At 44.9% G+C, this 12651-nt stretch overlaps 1 long non-coding RNA gene across 4 annotated transcripts in view; it reads right to left on the reverse strand.

Moving 5' to 3' along the window:
* The window catches only part of LOC309370762, a 171546-nt gene that overhangs the window by 130851 nt on the left and 28044 nt on the right, over positions 1-12651 (reverse strand). For 2 of the 4 annotated variants that reach the window (XR_014168655.1, XR_014168656.1), the window contains one exon: positions 9685-9763. The exons of the other annotated variants lie outside the window; for them this stretch is intronic. This is a non-coding gene — a long non-coding RNA (uncharacterized lncRNA). Of the gene's footprint in view, positions 1-9684; positions 9764-12651 lie in introns of those variants that run through there. 4 annotated transcript variants of the gene reach the window in all.

A 12651-nucleotide genomic window follows, 5' to 3' on the forward strand; every position in this document is an offset into this window, starting at 1 on the left:
GAGGCAGCCTTACTGTCATCAAATATTCTTCTCACAGCACCATCTTGCTGGCCAACAGTTTATGCATTCATTAGAAAAATCTGCTGTATCCAGTTTTCTTGATGCACTAAAAACAGAAGTGCATAGTGCATGTTTTTGCTAAGTCAGATACAAACCTTGCTGCTTCTAACGAGCAATTTCAGTAAGCAGTAAACTCTAAACAGCTTCCACCTAATCCTCATACTTATCAAAAGCAACATTACTGACCGACTGGTTTTCAAGCAGCCTGACTGGGTATTTTTTCTCACTTGGCTAGCTATGCGTGTGTGTGTTATTTTTGTAATTTATGTTCAAGTCAATTTCAGTATTAGGAAAGGAGCAATTTAGATTTGTACACATTTACATGGCTCAGCAGCACAGTACATGCAAAAAGTCCCAGGTTCAATCTCCAGTATCACAAGGTGGGGTTGGAAAAGGCTCCCATCTAAGGCGCTGGAGGACTGCTACCAATCAGTGCACTGAGCTAGGCAGACCAATGACATGTCTTGGAATAAGGCATCTTATTCCAATGCACCATGTGGAATGATCAATAGCTAGGGAAAGAGGTATCACCGAACAACCCCGTCCATATTTAAGCTGCACCTGATGTGGGTTTCAGCTGTCCCCCCATCTTATCTATTGGTCAAAATAACAGAGCTTGCTAGGGAGATACCTGTCCCACTGGAAAGCAGCAGGGCACAGAATTTGGCACTGGGTTTAAGGTTAAGGTAAAGGACCCCTGATCATTAGGTCCAGTCGTGACCAACTCTGGGGTTGTGGCGCTCATCTCGCTTTATTGGCCGAGGGAGCCGGCGTACAGCTTCTGGGTCATCTGGCCATCATGACTAAGCCACTTCTGGCGAACCAGAGCAGCGCACAGAAACGCTGTTTACCTTCCCACTGGAGCGGTACCTGTTTATCTACTTGCACTTTAACGTGCTTTCGAACTGGTTGGCAGGAGCAGGGACCGAGCAACGGGAGCTCACCCCGTCGCAGGGATTCAAACCACCGATCTTCTGATTGGCAAGCCCTAGGCTCTGTGGTTTAACCCACAGCGCCACCTGTGTCCCTTGGCACTGGGTTTAAACAGCCCAATATGCAAGTCTTATTGAAAAGGATATGGAAGAAGCATGGGGGAATCATAGGAAAACAAAAAAGTTAATGGCATCATGTAGATAGCCCCAGAAAGTAAGTGAATGGAGTGCAGCAATTTCATAGTAGTATGGAAGCACCCTAGGATCATGCAGAACCTAAAGCAGCCACCAAGGGCTCAAGTACTTGTAAACTGGATGTATTGAATCAAATCTGAAATTGTTTAAATGACATTTTTCATTTATTATATATGAGCTTAAATATGCCTGGGTTTAATGAGACTTAATACCAGATTATATTAAAACCCCTTGGAAAGATATACCAGGAAGTATGTAGTGGGATCCTTTACTTGCCTATATTTCTTCTACAAAGGAAATATCTGCCATCATACTTAAAGGACTAGATGCTGCTTTTCTCTTAATTGTATACATCAGTTCTCTGGAATAGGCAGCCAATTATTGTAAACTATGTGTCAACAGCAAGTAGGTGACTAATTGTGGCCAGCTGAGGTTCATCTCAATCTCAGTCATCCAGACACACTGCTTAATTTGTTTGTGTGAAAATAATTGCTCATCTAGCAAACCTTGCCTCGTTTAGCTAATTCAGAAGAGTACTTCCCCTGAAATTATTTCCAAACACAGCCAATGTTATGATGGATAAGAGCTGTTTGTCACAAACCTTGTAGGGTGGTGAATGTTCATTATAGATATACACAAACCATACTGTGCTAGCCTAGACCTTTCTAATTTCTTCTCAAATATATTCCTTCTGCCTCCTATGTTCCCTCCAAATAGATGGGTTCTCGTTTTCTTAAAACATGCCTCTTCTAAAACTCAGCTGTTGGTTTGAGAAGCTGTGTACAGATGATGTTGGCCATGATCCATAGATATCCTGAATCTGTCTGGTAGTTTTAATGCATTTTTCTCAAGAGGAGGAAGCTGACAGTGTCAGCCCCTGGGCTAGTTGTAAGTAAGAAGGCAGGGCAGATGGGGGACTGACTGAAGGCAAACTGAGTGCCCTACTTGCCCCCAATGAACCAGCCTTGACTGCTGTGATGTGAATGACACTGGTTGCCAGTTGAGTAACTTTAGTTGCATGGACTCTGAGAGTCTATTTCAGGGTACAGGCAAATTATGGACATCCATCCAGCTCCAAGACAGCAAATGGAAAGCTCCCTTCTCTGTACCACCCTTCCGAAGATCTCTGATTCTTAGCCACCTTCACTCACTATGAAGAAGTTGCTAATGTAGGCATCAGGTCCCACCGAGAGGCAACAGTTCAGCCAGGAGGTGGACTGCCTTAAAGCTGTTGCTATTAGGCAACACTGGTTCATACTGAGCATGCGTGTGAATTTCCTCCATAGTTTAACATTCATTGGGGGAAATGCCATTTTAGTAAAAACTACAAGCAGGTTGCACTACCACTAAATAATGGCAAGTACTAGGTGTTCCCCTTGACCTATCACAACAAACCATCTCCCAAAATGCTCAGTACAAATGGAGGAATCTTCACAGAAAGTCCAACCTAAGCAAAGCTTATGGAAATAAAACACAAAATACGTGTGAAAATGCCAGAGTAACTCATCCAACGTTTAACTCATTTGATATAAGCCATTTATTAACCTTTCTACCCCAGATTTGGCCTGGACCACCTGCAAATGTCTGTTTCTTCCCCTGCCAAGTTTCAAATCAATCTGTAGGGCTATTCTTGAACTATGAGCTGTAGAACCTACTGCCCCTGATTTCCCGTTATGTTGGCAAAATGCAATTCAACCAGCTCACCCTTAACATAGAGCATTAAGATGGATCTTCCACATTTATTCTTCTGAGAAATGTTACAGCTTCGGAAGCCAATAAGATCAAGAATGTCAACCAAAAAATCCAGCAAAGAAAGTTGTGAAATTTATAAGGCAGAAATAAAGCACTGGATCATCCATATTTCTTTAGAACAGAGGGGCAAAAGCTGTGCCCTCCAGATATTCTTGGACATCCTTGGTCATCTGCCATGCTGGCTAGAGCTGATGGAATGTGGAGTCGAAGAACACGTGGAGGGCACAGATTCCCCATCCCTGCTCTATTAGTAACAACATTTGGGGTATTCTAGATTAGAAAAAGGGACGCGGGTGACGCTGTGGGTTAAACCACAGAGCCTAGGGCCTGCCGATCAGAAGGTCAGCGGTTTGAATCTCCGCGATGGGGTGAGCTCCCGTTGCTCGGTCCATGCTCCTGCCAACCTAGCAGTTCAAAAGCACGTCAAAGTGCAAGTAGATAAATAGGTACCGCTCCGGTGGGAAGGTAAACGGCGTTTCCATGCGCTGCTCTGGTTCCCCAGAAGTGGCTTAGTCATACTGGCCACATGACCCGGAACCTGTACACCGGCTCCCTCGGCCAATAGAGCGAGATAAGCGCCGCAACCCCAGAGTCGGCCATGACTGGACCTAATGGTCAGGGGTCCCTTTACCTTTACCTAGATTAGAAAATGGGGAACATGATAGTGGTTTGGTGTGGAGAAAGTGGATAGGGAGTGTCTATTTCTAGAATCCATAGCCACCCAATGTTGGGAGATTCAAGACAGACAACAGAAATTGTTTCTTCATGCACTACATAACTGAACTATGGAATTCTCACCCATGATCTTCACTGATGACCATCAACTTGGATGACTGTAGAAGAGGATTAGACAAATTCATAGAGAGTACACCTATTTCTACATCCAAAGTCAGAGGCAATATGCACGGAATAACAGTTGCTGAGAATCACAAGCAAGGAGAATGCTGTTGCACTCAAGTCATGTTTGGGGCTTCCCAATGGCTTCCCATGGGCATCTCATTGACCACTGTAAGAACAGGATGCTGGTGTAGCTGGGTCTTTGGTCTGATCCAGCAAGTCTCTTCTTATGATCTCTAGAGAATGAAAAATTTCTCATTTTGTTTCCTGTCAACATGCCTCAGTTGTTGTTCAGTTTATTCTGGGTGTGTTGTTCATTTGCTTTTGTCATCCATATATTTATTTTCTTCCGTTTAGCCAACACTATTCCGGACATCTTAAACAGACAGTTATCTCACTTAAATGTAGTAGGGAAAAACATGATACAGTTACTGTAGTGGAAGAATAAATAGAACATATGCCATGACATCTCAAAGAAGTAATGCATTATAGCTGACACACTAAGTAGTCTGCATATGTTAGTATGATTAATTGTAGTATCCCTGCAGTGAAACTGGGTGTGTATCTCTCATTAGCTAATGTTGTTGATTTATATATGCACTATAAACCCACACATAAAGGAAGCTGGCTTTGCTGCACAACAGAGTTGCGTGAAACCAAGAAGCTTTGGTTTTGGCATCTCCTTTTCCATGGAATGTTACAGTTTAATAACAGAAAAGTGTAATCTAAATATGTTTAATTTGCATTAATGCACCCCTGAAATCTTGATATTTGTTCTTTGTTGGCTTTTTTTTCCCATCAAAAGATTGAGCCTGCCTTTCTGAAGAGGAAACATGCAAAGTGGGTTGAATAAATAATAAAAGCAAAAGACACTCATCAGTGGAATATCAAAAACATAAGAAGAGCCTGCTGGATGAGGCCAATGGCCTATCTAGTCCAGCATCCTGTTCTTTCAGTGGCCAACCAGTTCCCTGTGGGAAACCCACAAGCAGGATCTGAGCAGTTCTCATCCTGTGGTTTCCAGCAACTGGTTTTCAGAAGCATTACTGCATCCATCTGCAGAAGAAGAGCGCATCCATCATGACTAGTAGCCATCAATGGTCATCTTCTCCATGAATTTGCCCAGTCCTCTTTTAAAACCATCTAGATTGCTGGCCATCGCTGCCTCCTGTGGGAGCAAGTTCCATAGTTCCAACTATGAGCTGTATGAAGATGAGTAGCATGCCCCATTTGTGGGCCTTATGTTGCCATATGTGGCCAAAATACTGGCGGTTGTAACATGTGCTTCGCCATACTTTCAGCAAGTGCACCAAGGGCCTCCATGGCGGCAGAATCCCTCTGCCCCCACAGCCTGGTGGAGGTACACCTCTGCTGTATCGTCAACCGCACCAGAGCACAGATTGGGACTTGCAAGACTCTTGCCTTCGCTGCAGCTGACCGACATGGCGACCCCTCTGGGAACTATTAAATGCAAAAGACGACATTATCTTCATAAGTGTTGTGCCTGTATTTTGCACCTGTTCCTGAGTGCCAAATGTAGTGAAAGAAGCAGTCTCTATATACGAAGCACAGGTTTCCATTAAAGCTGAGGGTTCCAAATCCACCACTGGCTATTAGCCAAACCTGTCAGAGTATACATCCCTAGATGTCTTATTACAGGAAGCCAGAAGTGAATGATTATTGACAGCTTAAATCCATAATAGCCCAGTGGTTCTGTGCAGACTACTCAAAAAAGCCTCTGTTGCCTCTAGAGACAGGATACAGGAATAGATATAAAATGGGTCTGACATGGAAGGACCCGTTTTATGTTTCACATTAGGAGTCGACAGGTTCCTTCCTCCATATTCACTATTTGTACCACCATTTGGATTAGTATGGATTTTATGCAAGTGCAAATTTTCAGAGAGGTGAATGAAATTGCTCATCACACTTTCAGATTAGCCCTGGTACTTTAAAAGAAGAAAAATTAAAGAATGAACCTTTCTACCACTACTGAGTTGCCCTGTTTTGTCCAAACTGGATGTGTTTTATGACTCACATTTCAAATTTAAAGCAAGCCAAATGTGTCCCATATATGAAAGTATCGTGCATATGGGATTGCTTTGGATTCATACTGGGAACATTGGGTGTTGGGAAACCAGATAAGCGATACAGCCTCACCTCTTCCTGCCCCCGCAGGTTCCCCATGCCTGCTTTTGAGGAGGAAGGTGAGAGATGGATGCAGAGATAACTGCTCTAGCTGAATTGTGGAATTTCTTGGGTTGTTTTTCCTTTGGACCATGCTTAATGTATTTTGGTGTTACTTACGAAAGAAGCATGCTGGACAGAGGTGACACGAAGTAGGCGGATCTCACTGGAACCAATGACATTATGAGCTCAATTGACTTGAAGTTTAAAATTACAGCCATTATGACCAATGTCACTGCTAGCTTCCTGAGCAGCTGTTTCCCGTCTTATTTATGAGCCAATGTCAAATAAATTAAGGAGTGATGATCAAGAGAGAAACTCCCAACATGTTTGCATTTTATTTTCCAAAATAACATGACGAGAAGAACAGCATGTTCCTGTTGCCCAGTTGAGTCTTCTCCATGATTTCATACTGCACAGGAACAGTGAAAAATTGTGTTTATGGTCCCTTGTGACAACTAAATGGGGGTTTTAATGATTTAATTTCCTTGGCTTTTTGTTTTTGTTTTTGTTTTTTATTCCTCCAGCACAGATGAAAGGAAAATGATGCCTTAAACATTAACGAGGGAAAGATTGTGTTGCGTTTGCATGCTGAAGGGCCGCAATAGCCTACCCCACTTTTCTGCCATTAGCAACCAGGACTATCATGAAGATGATAATGATGCGAAACATTCTTGCCATCAGAACTCTAGATAGGACATTTGCTAACCAGAGAAATGCCATTAACATTCTGTGCTACCTGTGTTTTTTTAATATGTAAGGAATTGCAGTGAATACATGGCATAAATAAATAACAAATGGAGTATAGGTCACGGCCTTCTACCAGATCAGACATGTTAGTCCATGTATAATAGTAATACTTGCAATATTTTTAAAAAACCATTCTCCTTCACCAGCAAGTCCCAGTGTGGGTATAATAATTTAGAATTCAAACAGATTGCATTCACAGGAACAGGCTGGGCCTTGAAAGCACACATCTCAGGTGTCAAAGGCCAGGGTAAAGAAGTGTGACTTCAACATTCACTGAAAGTAAAAATGCCAGACCCACTTCTATTTGCTACCCTGGATTCCTTGGCAAGGAAGGGTGGGATATAAATTCAGCAAATAAATAAATAAATAATATTGCCCAGGATTGCCTTCCCTCACTAGCAGTAGCAGTGAAGTCCTTTGGCACAGAAAGATCTCTCCCAACCCCTGCATCTTTTTTTGTGACCCTCCGCAACTCCCATCAACCCTTACCTTTGACCACACTGCTAGCTGTGGGTTGTGGGAGTTGGAGTCCAACCACACATGCAGGGCACTGGGTTGGTTAACCCTGAATTAGTCAGTCTGTGAGTGCCCTGAATGGGAATAGGACTGAAGAGTCAAGCACGGTTTGGAGGGCCACAGTTTCCTCCATCCTTGGTCTAAAGTATTTATGCTTTCATTACATCCACCCAAGCAGACTCTGTGCAGCAGCAGATTGAAAACAGAAGGGTGCTTAGCATGAGGCCAAAATGCCACACATACTAATGGCAGACAGGCTTGAATTTTCCAGAGATGCCTGGTGATGTTAGAATGCACATGCGTGGATAAAATGTTCAGCCTGGTGTGGGTGGCATCTCTTCTCCCCACACAAAAAGGGACCCTGCAGCACTAGTAGGATGCACAATATATTTGTCTGTTCCAAAGCATATTCACATTAGTCCACCTTCTGAACTAAAATTTAAGCCAGAATGTGGTCTGCTTTGAATCTACACTGACACCAAATTCCATGAGATGCTCCAAAGCCTGACCTTGTTTCTCTTTTAAAAACAAATACTAGCCTCCAGGAGCAGCTGGAAAGCAGGAGCTCCAGGACTGATGACCAGACATAGAATCATGATGATATGTATATCCCACGGACTTTAATGAAGTGCATGTTGCTTATACAATGATCATCTCCTGCTACCTGGAAGTGATTGGGGCCAGGCATGCAGCATCGGGCACCATGGCTAAGCTGGCTAAAGCACCTGTCTAGTAAACAGGAGATCCTGGGTTCGACTCCCAGTGGTGCCTCAGGTATTTAGTATTTTGCCCCCTGTCCGTATGAGTGTGGCTCAGCAGAGCTCACAGAGCATATTTTGCTGCTCACTGAAGCAAGAAGATAAAAACTCCAACAGGCCAAGATGGACATTTGATGGAGGAAAACCAGAAGTTTTACCCATCCCAGCAAAAATAAAAAATGCAGTGCATGGGCTTTGTTTGGGATTTGAACCTGGGATCTGCCACATCCTAAGCAAGAATCATACATCTAGACCAACAAGGAAGTCAGGAGATTCCTCTGCATTTAGGGTCATCATGTTGCCCTTGTTCAAGAGAACTTGCCACCAGGCTTTCCTGGCAAAAGGGAGCAGATGTTACAGATTTGATGCTTTATCCCTGTCTTCAGGTAGCAAGTGGACCAGGCTTGCAGTGGGGGGCACTATAAGTAAGCTGGCTGAACCTTTCACACCCTGAGCCAGAGTCATGCCTCTAGATCAGCCTTTCTCAACCTGTGGGTCCCCAGATGTTGTTGAACTACAGTTCCCATCACCCCTAGCTAGCAAACCCAGAGCTCAGGGATGATGGGAGTTGTAGTCCAACAGCATCTGGGGACCCACAGGTTGAGAACCACTGCTAGATCAACAAGCCAGATATGGATCCGTTCTGCATTTCAAACAGTTGCGACACCCACATTCAAAAAGGAACTTGCCACAAACCTACTTGGCAGCACCACTGCAATGCTATCTGCCATTAGCAAATAAGCCAAGCTTCAGTATTCTAGCCATGCTGGCTAAGGTGCCTACTTAGTAGACAGAAGATTCTAGGTGTGATTGCAGCTGGTGCCTTAGAAACCATCCCTTTTGGGCCTAGCAGTAGAGTGCAGCTCATTGTGGCTAACAAAGGATATTTTACAATTCCCTGAAGTGGGAAAAGAAATCCATAAAACTGTGTTGCCATGATGTGCCAACCCTTGTGATGCCATGGGTGCTAACCCTGCAGGTGGGTGCAGTGGGTGGGGTTTCCTGAGGGCCTTTTGCCACTCTCTGTGATGGGAAAAGAAATCCATAAAAGTTGTGAGTTCCTGCCATGACTCGGGTTCGAACCGAGGTTGCTGCGGCCACAACGCAGAGTAATAACCACTATACGATCACGGCTGCGGTGGAACAGATGCCTTCAAGAAGCTTCAGAAAACAAGGAAAGATGGCTGAAGGATAAATCTATTGTGTCTTGGCCAGAGCCTGTGTGGGACAGTGAGTAGAAAAGAAGCTGAACAGGCATCATAGCTTAGCTGGCTAAAGCACCTGCCTTGTAAACAGGAGGTCTTGAGTTCAACTCCCAGTAGTGCCTCTGGCTTCCTCTTTTGAAGCAGACCCAGGAAACTCCCATTTTCTTGTAAGGTATGCCCACCACCTCTTCCCTGTGTCTCTGAAAAGACCATATGGTTCCTGCGTCAGAGGTGAATTCAGGGGAGTGTGACTGTTTCACCCGCACAGGTTGCTATTGTTCAGGAATGGTGAACAAAGAGGCGGGGAGTGTCAAATTTAGGCATCAGAAAGGGTGCTGCTGAATTTTAAAGCCCAAAGTCTGCCACTGCCTATGTGCAGTGAAAAATGAATATCTGGCCATTTGCTGTAACTGATGCACAACCAGTTTGGGGGAGGGGGGGCTTGCAGGTTTGCAGGATTAAGTACTGCAGCTATGATGACTGCAGTCTGAGTCTGGGTTTGTTCCCTATGTGTGGCCCTGGCCCTTGAGGTGCATCTCAATCAGGTTTGCAGAAGGCCTTTTCCGACTTCCTGAGGTGAGAAAAGAAATCCACAAAAGTTGCTTGTTCCTGCCATGACTCGGATTCGAACCGAGGTTACTGCAGTCCCAGTGCAGAGTACTAACCACTGTACGATCATGGCTGGGCTGGCATGACCCTCTTCAAGCAGCTGGGTCTTCTGAAAGCAGATAGCTGAAATGTCAGTCTGTAAGTTGCTTGCTCAAAGCTTGTGGCAAGCAGGGATCAAACGAGATGCTGAGCAGGACCCAATAGCTTAGCTGGTTAAAGCACCTGCCTAGTAAGCGGGAGACCCTGGGTTTGAGTCCCAGTGGTGCCTCTGTTTCTTTGTTTTGAGGCAGAATGCAGTGCTTTCCTTTGGTGGCCAGTGGTGCTCAGTGCAGCCACCCTATGGCTGCAGAAGGACCATGGAGATGCCTGCTTGCATGCTGTGAAAAAGAAACATCCCACGCATTTGTGCTCACACCCCTGAAGAAGACTTGAGAGCCTACATATTCGATGAAGGGCCGGTGAGTTTGTTCATCGTATAAGGGGGAAGCAACCCACTCACGTCCCCTGGGCATGTCATCACACCTGTTTCCTAACCAAGGACTGCATTACTCCCCCCCCCCCCGGTAAGCCTTAGGTATGTGGGGGAGGAGATGTACACTGTGTTCACCTTAGTGTACCTGCTCATCCCTGTGGACAGCCCAGAACACCTGCCCCCTGTCAGCCTGTGGCTGTAGGTGATGACTCTTGTATGCATGCAACCTTGAAGTTCCTCAGGGTTACATAATATGACCTTAATGTGTTCTCTTGCCCCACTCCAAACACCAATGCAACCAAAGAGCCCAAATTCAAGAATAAACCATTGCCAATTAGATTAAATCCAATGTTTCAACATACAAGCCAATGTCAATTAAGCCAAATGAACCCAATCACCTAAAAACTAATAATAATAATAATAATAATAATTTATTATTTATACCCCACCCATCTGGCTGAGTTGTTTCCCCAGCCACTCTGGGGAATCCAGCCAATCCATGGAAATATTTCCAATCAGATGAGATCCAACAGAGAAAGAAGCAACACATGTTCTGCAGCATGAAGTAGGCAAAAAGGGGAGATTATTCCAAACCCAAAATTCTTCAAGAAAACACAGGCGCACTGCAGAAGGATAGTGGATGGGTGCTACAGAGTAGAAACAAGAAAAGCAGTGGTCAGATTCGCCTTAACTGGCCAAAGTCTATTCCCTGAGGCAGGAAAAAGAAATCCACAAAAGTTGCAAGTTCCTGCCGTGACTCGGATTCGAACCGAGGTTGCTGCGGCCACAACGCAGAGTACTAACCACTATACGATCACGGCTGGAGTGGAAAAGCTGCCTTCAAACAGCTTCTAGAAGGCAGAGCAAGATGACAGATCAGCCTATTGCATCTTGCTTAGAGCCTGTGTGGAGTAGGAAATAGAACTGCTAACCAGGCAGAATAGCTTAGTTGGCTAAAGTACCTTCTTTGTGAGCATGAGATCCTGGGTTCGACTCCCAGTGGAGCCACCGGCTTCCTCTTTTGAAGCAGGAGCAGAGTGCTCCCATTTTCTTGCAAGGTATACCCATCAACCCCTCCCATGCTCACGGAAACAGCACACTGTTCCTTTTCACACTGAAAAATATAAATCCACCTGCCTTCTGTGATTTGGATTTAAATCAATATTCATGCATCCTCTGGAATATCCTCGCCAGGTCTTGGTCGGCAGGATAGGAGAGAACATCTCTGTCAGTATGGAGAGGCAATAGCAGCTGCCATAGACCAGCTGGCCAAAAGATTTCTCTGGGTGACTTTGTAAGGAACAATAGACCTGTAGCCACACCTTGAAATATCTGGATCTAAATGAGTGGTCGGACTCCACCCCCAGCCACTGCTGCTGGAAACTCAAGACCTTTCATATCCAGAGCCAGAATCATACATTTAGATCAGCAAACCAGAGAGGGGACTGTTCTGCATTTCAATCAGTTGTGATACCCACATTGCCACAAACTGCATGGCAACACCACGTTGCTCCTGTCTTGTATTCACAAATCAGCTGGATTTACAGGGTTGTATATACTGTAGCTAAACCAGATGAAATTCAATTCTGGATTTCATTCTCACTGTAACATCCAGCAGTTGCCTTTTTGGCCCTGGCAGTGTTGTTGCAGCTCAATGTGGCTCACAGGGAGCCTTTGTGCCACTCCCCGAGAGGGGAAAATAAAATTTCAAAATGTGAGAGTTCTTGCCGTGACTCGGGTTTGAACCGAGGTTGCTGCGGCCACAACGCAGAGTACTAACCACTGTACGATCACGACTGGGCTGGCATGACTGCCTTCAGGCAGCTTCTAAAAACAAGGCAAGATGCCTGAAGGATAGGTCCATTGTGTCTTGGCCACAGGCTATGTGGAACAGGGAGCAGAAGTGGAGCTGAACAGGCACCATAGCTTAGCTGGCTAAAGCACCTGCCTCGTAAGCAGGAGATCCTGGGTTCGACTCCCAGTGGTGCCTGTGGCTTCCTCTTTCGAGGCAGGAGCAGACTGCTCCTATTTTCTTGGAGGCATAGCCACCAATCCCTGCCTTTGCTCAAGGAGGACATTTTCATCTGAGGAATGTTGGAAAGTATGTGGTGTTGCAAGTTTGAGGGGGAGCCTCAAGTGTTTTTTGCGGGTAAAACTTTTGGGAAAGGGAACCACTTCTCTCTCTCCCATACCCACCCACCCACTCCCCTTCCCATCCAGAAGTGCCCCTATTTTTAAAAAGAACAAGAACACTCTAAACTTTTTTTTCATCAAATTCTTAAAATTAACTCCTCTTAGGATCCAAGCCATTGTCCTCAGAACATTTAAATTCACAGTCAACTTATACTCCTCCCCCCCCTCTCTCTCTCTCTCTATAT

Source organism: Podarcis melisellensis, assembly GCF_964234715.1.
Source record: "Podarcis melisellensis genome assembly, chromosome: 5".
In the NCBI taxonomy this organism is placed as follows: Eukaryota; Metazoa; Chordata; class Lepidosauria; order Squamata; family Lacertidae; genus Podarcis; species Podarcis melisellensis.